General features: G+C 44.3%; 1 protein-coding gene across 3 annotated transcripts in view; it reads left to right on the top strand.

The window, feature by feature from the left end:
- Positions 1 to 16434, top strand: part of CFAP61 (cilia and flagella associated protein 61) — a 257330-nt gene that overhangs the window by 207827 nt on the left and 33069 nt on the right. The gene's annotated exons all lie outside the window — the stretch shown is intronic.

The raw sequence follows: 16434 nt of genomic DNA, 5'->3' as shown, positions 1-16434 counted from the left end.
AACTTTCCCTATAAAGGTCCGGATGGTAAATAGCTTGGGGACCACACGACTTCTGTCACATGTACTAAAGTCTGCCACCGTGCCGTGAAAGGCGCCACGGACCATCCATAAACAAAGGGACGTGGCTGCGTGCCAGTAAAACTTTGTACTGAAACGGGTACCAGGCCAACCCTTGTTTCAGAGGTGTGCCACGTACAGTATATGGTTTCCTAAATGATGCACTGGTTTGTTCTGCCTACTTTTGAATCAGTTCTGTGGCCCCTGGAGAAAGCCAGCCCTCCGTTTGGGGCCCCATTTGCGAGCCTGTGCGTGGCAATGCGTGTAGCTGGAGTTTGTGTGTTTTCCCTGCTCTATGGAATTCCGTGTGTAAGATAACTGTGTCACAGCTCCTCCGTCCATTTTCCTGTTGATTGATGTTCATATTGTTCCGGTTTGGTGCCATTGGCATCGTGGGCACACCTCCTGTGCAGGAATTTCTCTCGGGTGTACTAGGTGATGCCCAAATGTTCCCCATGGTAGCGGTGTCTGTTCCCCTCCCTCCAGCCGGCCGTGAGAGCCCTCCGCAGCCCTGGCAGTCCTCGGCACTGTTCAGCTTGAACATTTGGCCACCCTGGTGGTGTGGAAAGGTGTCTACCCAGGGTTTCAGTGTTCCCTTCCCTGATTTCTAATGCAGTTTAGTGCCTTTTCATTTGTTTGTGGGCCATTCATGGTAGTTTCTGGGGAAATGCCTGTTTATGACATTTGTCCCTTTTGGCGGGGCGGGGGTCGTCTTCTCTTACTAACTCACAGGAATTGTTCGTATATTCTGGATACAAACTTGGTTGTTTACGTTTCCTTCATATGTCTTCTTCTATTCTGAGGCTTGTCTTTTCACTTTCTTTATGGTGTCAGTTAACAGATATTCTTCATTTTAACGTCATCTGTCTTTTTCTGGATGTCTTGGATATTTTTGTCCCTTTGCTCTTCCAATAGTTTTACAGTAAACTTGTGACGCTCCATGAAATCCCCACTGGATTTGATAGGAAATGCATTAAACCTTAGATCAATTACGTAAGAGTTGACATCTTTGATATTAATTTTAGTATCATAACATACTAGTTAACCCTTGAACTATAGTGTCAATATAGTCGAAAGTCGAAAGTCTGAGTATAACTCACCTTCTGCCCTCTGTGTCTGTGGTTCCACATCCTCGGATTCAACTAAGGGCCGATCAACCAAGCATGGATCGTGTAGTACTATAGTATTTACTACTGAAAAAAATTTGTGTGTAAGTGGACCCACGCAGTTCAAACTACAATTGTTCAAGGGTCAGCTGTGTAGATCTTGATTTATGTGGGTCTGTTTAATATCTTTCAATAAAGATTTATCATTTTCTCCATCAGTGGCTTGCTTAATTTTTGTTTGATATGATCCAAAGTTCTTTATATTTTTACTGCTGTTGTAAGTATCATTTTCTTACTGATTGCTTCTATATAGTGTATAGAAATGCGCTTTTTTATGGTTTTGAATTCTGCAAATTTGCTAAACTCCCTCATTCATTCAAATAATTTACCTGTAGATTCTTTTAGATTTTCCACACAAAAAAATTATATCATCTGCAAATAATGACAGTTTTGCTTGTTTCTTCTTTTTAAATCTTTGTAACTTTTATTTCTTTTTCCTGTCTTACTTCACTGGCTAAGATCTGTGGTAAAATTTGGGATAGAAGTAGTGAGGGATGACACCCTGGCCTCATTCTTAATTTTAAAGGGAATTCGTTCAATATTAAGTGTGTGACGTTTGCCATACATATTTTTGTAGACACCCTTTATCAGGATAAGGAAGTTTCTTTTTATTACTGGCTTGCTGAGCATTTTTTATCATGCACGGATTTTTATTTTCTCCCAGAAAGACTACTTAACTTTTGAAACCTTTTATGTGTGAGGATATCTTCCTATATGTTTCCCATTATAAACTACATTTTGATAAAGTATCAAATTCCTTAATCATAGGCTTCCCCTCCTCAGATCTTTGTAGACATGACTCCAATATTTATTTAAAGTAAAGAAAAATACAAGTATTTAGAAAGTGAATTCATTTGTTCCTCAGCTTGTGGGTAGGATTTTATTGTTGCTCTCAATCTTACGCAAAATATATGAGTTAGAGGGGAATCAGTTGTTCGTCAAAGAACATTTTTATGGGAGCTATGTATTAAGAGTCTTCTCTGAAAAGAAATTGTTTTCAAATTTGACCAAATTCAGTTTGTTTTCCCTGAGAAGAAGAGATGCTGAAAGAGACAGACTTTGTGAGCTTGAGACCACTGGTCTGGGCACAGCTGTTAACTGAGGACAGTAATAATTTCAAAAGTGAATTTGATTTGCTAGGAGTGAATATTTGGGATGGCAAAATGGGACAACACTGGCTATTAGGACGTGCCAACTGACATCTGTAAGAAAGGGGACAGGGGGATGGTGGCTGATCGTGTTCTAGCGTGGTACCCAGGGCGCCGCCAGGCCCCGTCCGCCCCTCCCGGATGCCTGTTAGCGCACGAGCAGCTGCGGCCATGTTCTTTCCAAGTGCCACGAAATGCTGCCAGGGCCCGTGCTGACTCTTGGCCTGGCACTGCTCGCCCTCTCTGTTGTCAGACCGACTGGCAAGGCTCTTTCCAAGCAGGCAGGGTGAATGGTTTAGCTGATTTTGGCCGAGATATGATTACCGATTGTTTCCCTGACCTCGGCAGCACCAGCAACATCTCTTGTTCAAATCTGGGCGCGTTTCCATCTGTTGCATCTGGGGGTACCTTCCTCCAGGCTGGGAGGGCTGACGGTTAATCAGCCGCTCTGTCTTCTGCAAGACAGACATGACCTCAAGGTCAAGTTCCTCTCTGGGTTCAGAGAAACCCTCTGGATCCTTTCTCTCCACTTCCCTCAATCTATTCTCACCCCATCAAGGGCCAGGACAGAGGAGGTGCTGGTGGCCCCAGTGGGAGTTGTGGCAGGCACGCCGGCAGACGCTGTAGCAGCCGAGGCCTCGCCAGCCGTGGCTCTGGCTGCCTGCGGACAGGCTCCCTTGGAGCCGTCTGGGGAAACGTGGTAGCTGCCGAGCGGTCAGCCGCTGTGATACCCAGGCCGACAGCTGTCACAGGACAGCAGTGCCTCTGAGGGTCTGGAGCCAGGCTGGCTTGGCTTCTACCTCTGTTTCATCCTTTGTCTTCCCCTTGGCGCTCCAGTGCAAACCACTGGTGATGGAGAGAATCAATTCACCACTGGTGACTGTGTGTGTGCGTGCATGTGAATGTGTGTGCCTTTGTGTGTGAGTGTGTCTGTTAGTGTGTGTGAAAGAGAGAGAAATAAATTGATGGGTTGACGGATTTAGCACTTTGGAAAAAGAATGGAGTCCCTGTAATTCATCTGTTCCTTTCTGAACCAACCAGCATTGAAAGTCGCATAACAAATGCGTTAGAAAATGGACTTTTCCGCAATCTTCCCCTCGGGCACCTGTGCCCTGCAGTGTCCCACGCACACGTGCACACTCCTGTCACAGCCCCTGCAGCTCCCATCCACCCCCTTTGACGATGTTTAGAAGGAGCAGCTCCTTCCCTCCACCTGCTCGTGCTGCTTCGCCCTCAGACACTGGGGCAGAAGCAGCTTCCATGGGGGTGCCAGGAAGTCGGAAATGGGAACCGTGCATGGAGAAGAAGGGGAGGCCGAGGCGGGTCCCTGCGAAGTCCCCATCACGGGGCTCTAACAAGGCCTGTCCCGTGTCCTCCCTGCTTCCTTACCTCTGCCTCATCTTCATTTACGCCACTTAGCGGTGGCCCTGCAAAGAAAAGCTCCTGCCTACCGACTTCCCCTGCACCATGGCCTTAATTAACAGTCTGTAGCATCCTTTATCCTCACGGTGTGAATAGGTCTTGCCCCGGCTTCTTTGTGTGAGCCCATCAGATACTCATAAACCTTGATTAAATCACCTCTTCTCACATCTTAACGTGCTCAGCTCTCAAAGGCTGCCCTCGCCCGGCCCTCTCCTCCTGCGAGCGCTGCGTCCCCCTCCATGCTTCCCAAATGCTCAGATGCCTATTTTTAATGGGTAAGTGCTGCTGTGCACAGTGTTCTAAATGGGATTTGAGCAGGCCCTTTAAAAGGCTGCCGTTACCTTTTTGAACCACGAAGCCCAAGGAGTGACTCCCTCAGGAAAGCTGCCGTGCGCCATCTCTGTCTTCAGAGAAGCCAAGTAGGACGCTGCCAGCCCGCGCAGCCTCCTAATTCCCTTATTAGACTGAATTGGAATCATTTAATCATGACTTACGTGTTTTTCAGTTCCCCTGTAGTCAGTGGCCTTGTGCTATGCCCAGTAGAATATCACACACTAAATTCTAGGTACCCATTTTTCCAGACTTATCGAAATTTTATTGAACTATGGCTGCCCACTTCAACTTGGCAATTTTTTGGTGCATACCTAAAATTTGTTGGATAATAGTTCTCCCAAGATGCAACTTTCCCTGTTGGCTGCTTACCGAGTCACCCACCTGCCTTTCTGGAGACCCTTTAGATCAGTGTTCCTGTCCGTCTTTCATTTCAGATAATGCCAATTCCATTTCATAGCCTTATAAAGAATCCTTTTTCAAGTGATTTGCTAAAATCAAAATCCATCCTCTTGGGACTTCCCTGGTGGTCCAGTGGTTAAGACTCCGTGCTCCCAATGCAGGGGGCCCAGGTTCGATCCTTGTTCGGGGAACTAGATCCCGCATGCCACAATTAAAGATCCCACATGCCACAATGAAGATCTCTCGTGACTAAGACCTGGCACAGCCAAATAAATAAGTAAATAAATAGATAAATATTTTTAAAAATCCGTCCTCTTCATTTTGCTTCCCCGTTATTTAACTCTATTTCTCCACCATTGTGCACGTTCACACACTTCACCTGGGGCTCCTCATTGGTCATTCCCTGGCCTCCTTGATCCAAGAGGCAACTCCTTGCCCACTGGTTTTCTCATACGATCACATTGCGTGTGAGGCTGAACCCATATTTTGGAACATCCCTCATTACTGAGATGGTCAACTTTAGGTCTCAAAGTATAGACCAATGAAGGGGCCAAATTCCATTTAACACAACCTATGTCCATTTTTATTTGTAATATTGCTCTGACTGAAAGACTAGGATTCTTTTTTCCTAGTATATGTCACCTCCCTCCTTCCCACAGTGCCATTGTGTGGCCTTAACCTTTCCTGGGATGAAGGGCAAGATTGTTTTAAGCGGTCCTGAAGTCATGGCCAGAATGTGTCCCTTCAGGCATTCATCCCAAGATGATAACGTGCAGGAAAAACAAATGCAGGCGTGCACACGGTCAGGCTGAATATTAAGGTAATGACCCTGGAGCAGTGCTTTGAGTCTGGAGCTTTTCTTTTTCATCTCTTATCCAATGTGTTCCAATAATTTGCCTCATTCGTCATGAAATTATAGTTTGGCATATTATCTCAACATTTATCAGAAAGGCCTGGATTGAGATTTTTTTATGGTTTTGAGGTATCAGGAAGGTACATTTTCTTATTTCAAGTGCCTCAGTCTCATTCGTGTTAGTGAGAATCTTTGCCTTGAGGACAGTGCCCATAAGTGAGTGAAAGAAAAGTGCGTATCCCGTCTCACAGCCAAGATTCATTTCAATGTTAAAGGCTTTTATTAATGAGAATGTGTAAAGACTCATCAAGCACATGCAGTGCCCATTCCCATCAGTCTAAAGTGAAGGATGGGGGCTTCCCTGGTGGCACAGTGGTTAAGAATCCACCTGCCAATGCAGGGGATACGGGTTCAAGCCCTGGTCCGGGAAGGTCCCACATGCCGCGGAGCAACTAAGCCTGTGAGCCACAACTACTGAGCCCGCGTGCCACAACTACTGAAGCCCATGCGCCTAGAGCCTGTGTTCTGCAACAAGAGAAGCCACCGCAATGAGAAGCCTGCGAACCACAGCGAAGAGTAGCCTCTGCTCGCCGCAACTAGAGAAAGCCCGCGCACAGCAATGAAGACCCAATGCAGCCAGAAATAAATAAGTAAATAAATTACTTTTAAAAATAAATAAAGTGAAGGATGAGGGACAGGAACGCACGTTTCTTCACCCGCCTGGTTCCTTGTGAATGCCCGTGTCCTTATGTCACCGCCTCTGAGCAGGCATCACCATCTCCTGAAACAAAGGAGCTTGACAGTCTCCCTACTATAAAAGAAAACGATTGCTTCCAGTATCTGAAGGGAAACAGGGATATTTAAATCACATCTTAGTACCTGGGGGAGACGCCTGCAGCGCAGGGATCCAGCATCCTAGACAGCGTGCTGCAGTGTGACCCATACGCGGGACAGTTCACATGATGTGGGACACATAACTCACGTATGCGTCTGTTGGACCACATCTACAATATTATGAAAAATTTCAAACTTTTCCCCTAGCTGTATAAAAATAAACACTTCATGGCGAAACCACCACTGCCATCTGTAAGCTCTAGATAGCCCCCCATCTCCACAGCTGCCAAACAAGCCACCGTTTCTGTCACACTTGCCTGTACACTCGTGGTATATATCCTAAGGGCATTTGGTGTGAAAACCCAACAGTGCGTAAGAGTGAATCCTTACTTCTCCTTCCTAGAGTGGAAAGGACGCTAGACTGAGACGGGTTCAATTTCTGCTCTGTTGTTTGTTAGCCTTGCAAACTTGGGCAAGACATTTAATCTCACTGAGCATCTTCTTCCTCATCTCTGAAGTGGAGATATCACCAACGATCAGACTGTCCACATCACGGGATAAAAGCAGACAATGGTGCAGAAGTATTTAAAAGACGTAAAGTAATATACAAGCACCAAGTTTCGTCATTACTTTAGCTCAAGTGTTCACGTTCCCTCCAAGTCCATACTAGACTTCATGGAGAGGCAGATTCTGTCAGCCTTTTACACAGTTTTCCTTCTCACTCCCAATTTAATGCAAATTTAAGGAAATACGGTGCTTCTTTTAAAATCAAGTAAGCAAATGTTTTAAAATTGCGTTTATATATGTGCTTGCTATGTCCTGTTTTAAAAATTGTCTTATTGGAGGTACTCATGAAATTTCATGTGCTTTTTTTTTTCAGAGTCATGCTCTGAGAAAAAAAAAAACCTGGGGAGAGGTCATTATCAAGAATTAAATATGTGCGAAATCAGGTGCTTTATTCAGAGTTAGTGATGTATGAAGACTGTACCTCCCAGGGCGCGAAGAGCAAAGGAATGGGTCACACGTTTCTGTATAAGCAACACTTAAAGACGATTTCATTTCAAGACACTGGCACCAAAAGCAACCATGTAGGCTCTGAATAGCATACAAAATTTGGACTTACGAGCTGTTTGAGTTATAAAGTACGTCTAGAATCTAATATCATATAGTTTTTAAAATTGCTTTGGAAAATTGTTTCACGCATTGTGAAGAGTTACCAACACCTTAGATCTGCACTGTCCAATATGACAGCCAATTGCCAGGTGTGACTTTTAAGTTTTAATTAGGATTAAAAAAAATTAAAAGCTCAGCTCCTTGGTCACACTTGCCATGGCTTGCGTACTCAACAGCCACACGTGGCTAGTGGCTACCATATTGGATAGCACAGAATAGATGACATCCATCATGGCAGAAAGTTCTACTGGACCGTGATGGTGTAGGCCAGTCACATTCATGGGCGTGGTAACGAGTGGTGTGGGGCACAGCATCTCTGGACAATCATTTCCTAAAATGCTAATCACCAGGCCCATTTGGTTCTGAATCCCTGACTTGCAGATGTGGTAGCTCAGAGATGGATGCTCAGTGAAAGCCCCAGCGGGGAGAAGGAGAATGTGATTTCTCTCTATACCTGCTTTTGCGGGGTCAACTGGAAAGGAGATTCTCCCCAGATCACATGCCAAGGGTGGACAGAGGGGGAGCAAGGACAGCGTGGGAGAAGGGGCGGGGCAGTCGAGCTCCCTGGGGCCCTTGGTCACACTAGGGGCTTCCTCGTGTACAGTTCAGCTGACCCCAACCCAGCCAGCCCGCACTTCCTCACCAGTTATCCTCAGCAGACTCAGCTACTAACATTCTAGCCCTTGTCAGACCCCAGGTCTTGATCTGGGGCTCAGCAGATCTGACTGGTATGTTCAGAACTGACTTCTGGCCCTCTGAGCATCTTTTCAAACTTTTGCTGCAGGAGCTAAAGTCCTTTATAGATTTTCTTCCTCCTTTTCACCTGGCGGCCTGTGGGTCAAAGGTATTATTTATGAGTCTAAAATAATAGCTGATGAGCCAATGGTTATCTCCAAGGCTACCAAGTTGCTTTAATATAAATACCTCTTTACCAAGCTCCAAGAAACAACAGAATTGTTCTATTGTTATTGGAATTGTCAACATAAACACATTTCAGAAATCCTGTTTTCAGTCTACTGAACCATGAGAAGAAACTGGCCTGCCTGCCTACAGTTTTTATGGCCAAATAACGCAAAAAGATGCTCCAAAGCCACCTGGGCAGAGTGGAGTATCACGCACGCGATGCTCTCATCCCCCTCCCCCTAGGCCTGGATCTTTATATGTTCCTTTTTGAGGATTATTTTGTACATTTTTTTACTCTTTAGCATTTTCCATTACAAAAGCAATACATGTTTGTTCTATAAAATTTAGAGAAATATTTTAAAAGCTAAGTAGAATACAAAGTCCATACCTAATCCCACTACCCAGAACCTATTTCAGATGACTGAGCTATCAGAGATGAGAAGAGTTGAAGGGTCACTGCTATTGGCTCCTAGAATTAAGACCTGCAACAAGCTTGTGGATGGTCCACAGACCCTCTCTTGTGACCAGGTGCTAGGAAGGACCTTAACTGTGGTCTAGCACGCTCACCTCGGAGATGAGAAAAGCAAAGCGGCAGGGCTGGCCGTGGCTCACAGCCACGAGGGTGGCATCAGGAACTCATCAGTCCCCTGCCTCTGAGTCCAGTTCCCTTCATACAGGACCAGAGGAGCATGTTTCCCATTGTGCAGTGACATCATTTAGAGAAAGCACCTGCTTGCAACATGAGAATAGTTTTGCTTCTCTGACAAAATACCTCAGGGGATGACCAGGATGATTCACATGTGGAGGAAGAAAACATTAGAACTTCTGTTTATATTTTTATTTTAAGAAAAAAGGAGAGCAATCAGCTTTATTCGTATTTGAAGCATAAATACTGGCACCCTCTTGGGCCAGATGAAAGACAGATGTGTGTTCTACATGGACTCAACACATCGAGTGTTACAGGGGGATGTCACAGCTTAGAGGGGTCAACCTTATTAGTGAACTTTGAACTACTGCAGTTTTTGTGTGTCTGGTTTTGTGGATTTATAAATAATGATCTGGTTTTAACTAAACTAACCTCCACAGCATGGGCAAGATCATTTAAAGGACTCCTCCAAAGAAACCACAGATTGAAAATCCTGGGAAAGCATGCATGCATAAACCAGGAAAAGGCAGAGCTGACCTGTCCCCAAGTCCTCAGACAGGATCTTTACCAGCCACATTATGAGTAAGCACAACGATGAATCCTCAGTCAGGGTTCAGTTGCAGACAACAGAATCCTCTCTGGCTAGTTCAAACGGAACGCGACGTACTGCCAGTGATAGGTGGTTTATAAAATTCCTTGAATGGGCTGGAGGAGCAGGCTTTAAACTGGCTTCCAAGGAAAATTCAGAAAGCAGCTCTACAGACCTGGCCAGCCTCTGCCACAGTGAGGAATTTGTGGAGTCAGGAAACTGCCAGCTCCACAACCACACCTTCTCTGCCACAGTCCACACCAGCAGAATGAGTCCCCTAAACCCTGCCTCTCACTGCCCATGGGATTCTGGTACAGCCAACAACAAATGCTACCAGGACCAGGCTTGCCAGCAAAGGAAGAAAAACAGTGGAAACACGGTCTCCGCCTCATGGTACTCATGCCCACCTTCCAAGTCCTCCATGAGGGTGTCCCTTTGGAGGACACTTGGTCTCACATAGAACCTACACCAGAGACTCGGTCCCAGGTAGAACCCACATTTCCACTGCCTGGAAAATGTAGTCTTTCCCTTTCCTACCTGGTATTTTGGGTAAGTCATGCTACCAGGGGTCTGGAATGCAGCTGGATGAACTAGTCTGTAATATCTCCCATAACTAACTAATCAAATCTGACCAGAAATCAGCACCACCCCACCCAAATGCAAAACCATCAAGAAGAACACTTGAAATTTGAATTTACATCTGTCATCAATAAAGATGAACTTTGTCCTAATTATTTACAGGTTGACAAACCCTTATCCAACATCCTAGGAGCAGATATTACATTTAAAAAAAAGTTGTTTGGGGAGTAGATTTATCCTCTCACCTGAAATAACTAAAAAACTTTAGAAAATGTGAAAAAACATTTAAAAATAAATATTGGACATAAGACAATGAAGGACAGTGGTCTCTGAGAGTCTGGAAAGAAATAAGGTGAACCCTGAAATTACTCCAGCCTTAGAATTTCCAAGCCATGGCAAAGGGACAGGAACCCAGCAGACTCCCTGAGTTGAGGGCTGGAACTGTGAGTCTGCGGAGGCCAAGGCAGCTAGTGTTCTCAGGACAAGGAACTGGAGAGGAGATCGCTGCTCAGAGAGAGGAACGTGGGGATCAGCAGGAGGTCCCCCTTGAAAATTCAGTCTAGTACTGATCAGTGCATGCAGGAGAGGAAACCCCCCAAGTCTGGGAAAGAATCACTCAAAGGATTAGAGGTTATATTTCCTGGCACTCACGCAGGGCTGGGAACAGTGTGTATTTCCACCAGCCAGCCTGGAGAACCTCAAGATTCATCAGCGGGTAGAGTATACACTTATGGTCTCCCCTCAGTGGTGAGAAAAATGAACATGCATCCAAAGACTCAGGAAAATATAACCCATAATGAGGAGAAGAATCAGTCAATTGAAACCAACCTAGAACTGACACAGTTGTTAGAATTAGCAGACAAGCATATTGAAACAGTTATTATAACTGTATTCCACATGATCAAAAAGTTAAGTAGAGATGTAGAAAGTATATGAAAGACCCAGATAAAACTTCTAGAGATGGAAACTACAATGTCTGAGATGAAAAAATACACTGGATGGGATTAATGGAAGATTAGACCTTGCTGAAGGAAAGATTAGTGAATTTGAAGACATACTAGTTGAAACTACCCAAAACAAAACACAAAGAGAAAAAAAGAATTTAAGACAATGAGCAGAGTGTCAGTGAGCTACGAGGCAACTTCAAACAGCCTAAAGAAATAATGACCAATTTTTTTTCCAAATTTGATGTAAACCATAAACCCACAAATCCAAGAAGCTCAATGAATGTCAAGCATGAAAAACATGAAGAGGAAATCAGTATGGAGATTTCTCAAAAAACGAAAAATAGAACCACCATATGACCCAGTAGTTCCATTCCTGGATATATATCTGAAAGAAACAAAAATACTAATTCAAGGGACTTCCCTACTGGTCCAGTGGCAAAGATTCCATGCTCCCAGTGCAGGGGGCCCTGGTTCAATCCCTGGTCAGGGAACTAGATCCCACATACTACAACTAAGAGTTCGCATGCCACAACTAAAGATCCCACATGCTGCAACTAAAGATCTCACGTGCTGCAACTAAGACCCAGAGAAGTCAAATAAATAAATTTTTTAAAAACCCACTAATTCAAAAAGATACACGTACCCCAATGTTCATAGCAGCATTATTTATAATTACCAAGACATGGAAACAACCTGAGCATCCATCAACAGATGAATGGATAAAGAAGATGTGATATATAGATACATACAATGGAATACTACTCAGCCATAAAAAGGAATGAACTTTCGCCATTTGTAACAACATGGACGGACTTGGAGGGCATTATGCTAAGTGAAATAAGTCAGACAGAGAAAGACAAATACTATATGATGTCACTTATATGTGTAATGTAAAAAAAAAAAACTAGTGAATATAACAAAAAAGAAACAGACTCACAGATATAGAGAACAAACTAGTGGTTACCAGTAGGGGGAGGGAAGGGGGAGCAATATAGGGATAGGGGAGTAAGAGGTACAAACTACTAAGTATAAAATAAGCTACAAGGATATATTGTACAGCACAGAGAATATAGCCAATATTTTATAATAACTATAAATGGAGTATAAACTTTAAAAATTGTGAATCACTATATTGTATACCTGTAACATATAATATTGTACAATAAAAAAAGAAAAAAATTACACCAAGGCACATCATAATCAGACTGCTCAAAACCAGTGATAAAGAGAACATCAAGAAGGAACATGAGAAAACATTGTTTTCAGAGGAATAAAGATAAGAATGACAACAGATTCCTCATCAGAAACAATGCAAGTGAGAAGTCAGTGGACCAACATCTTTAAAATACTGAAATTTTTTTCAAATTTGAGAACAAGTTTATTACATATTATATAACATCTCCAGCCTAATACATAGCATAACATCCCCTTATATTACATAGATTACCCTACCTACACCCAACCAACATCTCTGAGTCATTTTCTATCCCATTACCCTGTTTAACTCCTCTATTGGTTTGTTCTCCCAATTGATAACACCACCATGACCCCAGAATTCATATGTTGAATCACTAATCCCCAATGTGACTATAGCTGGAGATAGGGTCTTTAGGAGGTAATTAAGGTAAAATGAGGTCACAAAAGTGGGGCCCTAATCCTGTAGGACTGTGGCCTTATAGGAACAGGAAGAGAGAGAGGGACGTCTCTGTTTCTGTCCTCCATCTGAGGACACAGTGAGAAGGCAGCCGTCTACAAGCCAGGAAGAGAGTCCTCACCAGAACCTGACCACACTGGCACTCTGATCTTGGACTTGCAGCCTCCAGAATTGTGTGAAATAAATGTCTATTATTTAAGCCGCCCAGTCTGGGGTATTTTGTTACGACAGCCTGAGCTAGGGCAGATTTACATCCCAAGTTTGGTGCTGCTTTATCTCCCCACAAAGGCAGAGGGTATTTTGTGGCTTCCAACAGCTGCCCGCTGTGCTGCACAAGGCACGTGGTACCCCCCCGGGCACTCCCATTCAGCCACCATGGGAACGACCTCCGTGTCAGCTTGTCCTGGGTTTGACCCCTACTTCTGACATTATACCAGCCTCAAGTTCCTTATCGGGAACTTGGTTCTCACTCGGTGGTGATAAGGTGTGAAAAGGAGAGTGCACATCTCACAAAACACACCTGGGGGTCCCTCAGACCTCACTTACCAGTGTTGTCTTAGGCAGGTAACTCTGTTCCTCTAAGCTTCGTTTCCCTTACCTGTAAATGGGGCTTACACCAGCTTCCAGGGCTTGCCGTGAAGACTAAACGAGATGACCTGCAGGAAGTGTTCGGCTCAGAGCCTGTCCTGGAGGAGCCATGGCACAAACACTCTCTTTGCTGCACTTCTGCTCCAGGCGGGGCTGGTTGCTGCCCTGGGGTCGCCCTGCCTCAGGCCCTGTGCATCCCCGGACCTGGCGCCCACCCAGAATCCCTTGCAGAGTGACAGATGGCATAGCCCCAAGTTCCTTCTCTCCAAAGACACTTTTTGTCACCCACCCAGCAAACTCCGAGCTGGGTTTTGTGACTTATTATTCCCTCTATCTGGTAATTTGGGGAGAAGAGAACTCCAAATGCCACCAGCGACACACCCGCAGCTGCTAATAGGAGCCGCTGTTTGCATCCCACGGTCCTGTCTTGGCCCCAGCGGCTCCGACAGCTGCCGGAGCGCTGGCTGCCAGGCCAGGATACGTGCCGAAGGCTCTGAGGGCAGAATAGAGCCCAGCACAGTCACGCTGGGATCTCAGAGGCTCGCAGCATTAATAATCTATAGTTCAATCATTAGGAGCAAATCCAAGTGAAATAGGAAAATATACACCACGCTGGAGGCTGTGAGGCTGCTGGGAGGTGGCTTCGCTGCTCCGTGGCGGGCTTAACGATCCGCTCCCGGCCACCAGCAGCCCCAGCTGACAAGCGGCGCCTGCAAGCTGCAGGCTTTCTGCACGTGATAATTGAACAAAGCTAGGCCGCCTTCAAGATGTTAACACGGACTCGCCACCAAGGATCTGCCAGGCTTGTCAGGCCCCCGAATCGAAACCTCTCCAGGGCACCCCGAAGGGTGTCCATGGGGTCAGTGATTGCCCTCTGGACAGACCTGCAAGTGGATCTTTCTGGATGCAGGTCTGAGGCTCCTGGGGTCCTGGCAAGGATTTAATATATGAACTTATATAACCCCACCCTGATTTCTCCAATTACAAACCGGGCCAAAGTGCTAACCTAGGGCTTTTTTGCACCGGGTCAGGCTGTAGCACATGGAGTAGGAAGATATCTGAGGCAGAGAAGCATTTTTAATTTCAGGGTTTTCTTTTAAAAAATCAGTCATTTCAAGTTGGATAAAATGTTAAAATTTTTTGTTGTTGATTTTCTTCCTGGTCATAACCATTAGTCGGGAACCTCTGTCTGCAAGTGACAGAACTGAAACCCCAGAAGAGACTGTAATGTCACTCCCCCAAAGCACCCCCTCCCCTTCCTGCACCAGCCAGGCACCCCCTCCTCCCTCTCACCCTCCCTAAGAGACTGGAGGCTTGTTCTTTGGAAAATGTGAACTGGAGAGACTCAGACAGGAGGGCAGCAGACCCAGGAGAGGAAAAGTGTGAAGAGAGAAGGAATCAGATAAACGTCCCGATACTGACCGGTAGAGTCCCTGGTCCCCCTCTGCTGCCCTGTCCCCAGCACGGCAGTAGTCGGAGCAGAGGTATCGGAAGATGAAGTCAAGGAAACTTCATGAAAAAGAGAACAAGGCCTTTTATCTGACTAATAGGAATTCCTGAGACAGCAGAGAAAACTCAGTTGGGCGGAAGGTAAAAAAAATGCCCAGAACTGAAAGATATCAATCTCCAGATTGAAAAATGCACAATAAATGATAAACAGCCCGAGGCTCTCTGTGATGAAATTCCAGACCCCAGGGATAATGAGAAGCTCCTAAGAGTGTCTGGTGAGTAAAGCACGTCACTTAGAAGAGAACAAGGGTCAAAATAGCACCAGGTTTCTCAATAGCAACCCCAGAACCAAACAAACGATGGGCAACGTTCTCATCCTTCTGAAAGGAAATATTTCCAGCAGTAATTCTATGACCATCCTTCAAGGAGGTACCAAGGACAGAGAGCTGTTCCTGCCTATACGTGAAGGAGGAACGGCACGGTTAGAATGTCACCATTTTGCAACCCCTCCTGAATGAAAGGACATGGGGATGTAGCTGCTGACACAGAAAAAGACACAGCCAGACACTCCGTGCTACTTGTCGGGAAAACACACCACCTTGAAAAAAAAATTGAACCTGAATCTGTCCAGAACCTTAGGTCGACCACCAGTTTATGGGAAATAGAGGAGAGAGAGAAGCATATTCACTAAAACCACAGAGCTTCAGTCTGCCAAATTCAGAGTGTAGGAAACTCTACGGAACAAACAGCCTGACTCCTTCCACAAATAAACTGCAAAAAATGAAAGAGAGATGGGGTTGGGAGCCTGTGGGTTAAAATAGACTTTATAAGCATATCTACTGATTTGGATCCTGATTCAGATAGGCTGTAAAAAAAATTATGCCCTTTATGACGTTATTGGAAATTTGAGCACTGGATGTTTGATAAAGTTAAGGAATTATTCATTTTTAAATGTGAAGATGATATTGTAGTTACACATATTTTAAGAGAAGTATCTTTATCTTTCAGAGATACATATTGAAATATCTGGGATATTCTTCAAAATAACCCTGGAGGGAGAAGAGTAGATGGGGCTAGAAATGACACAAGATTGGCCATGAGTTGATAGCTGTTGGAACTGGGTGTCCTTCTAATTTAAAAATATTTTAAAATTCTGCATAATAAAGAGTTATTTTTTAAAGATTATACTCCACTTATAGTAATTATAAAATATTGGCTATATTCCCTGTGCTGTACAATATATCCTTGTAGCTTATTTTATACCTAATAGTTTGTACCTGTTACTCCCCTGCCCCTATATTGCCCCTCCACCCTTCCCTCTCCCCACTGGTAACCACTAATTTTTCCTCTATGTAAGAGTTATTTTTAAGAAGCAACCCAAGGACCTACTGTATAGCACAGGGAACTCTACTCAATATCTTGTAATAACCTGTAATGGAAAAGAATTTTAAAAAGAATATACATATGTGTATATATGTGTGTATGTATGTGGATATATATATATATGTGGATATATATATATTCAGATATATATATATATATATATCTTTGAATTACTTTGTTGTACACCTAAAACTAACATTGTAAATCAGCTATATTTCAATAAAAAAATTTTTTTTAAATGTAAAAAGAATATTACCATCAAAAAAAAAAAAAAAGGAAGCAACCAAAGTTGTAAATGAAGAGGTTCCAAC

This window comes from Balaenoptera physalus (assembly GCF_965194825.1).
Source record: "Balaenoptera physalus genome assembly, chromosome: 16".
Lineage (NCBI taxonomy): Eukaryota > Metazoa > Chordata > Mammalia > Artiodactyla > Balaenopteridae > Balaenoptera > Balaenoptera physalus.
Note: the sequence above shows the minus strand (reverse complement) of the source record. Positions and strands in the feature narration are given on the sequence as shown.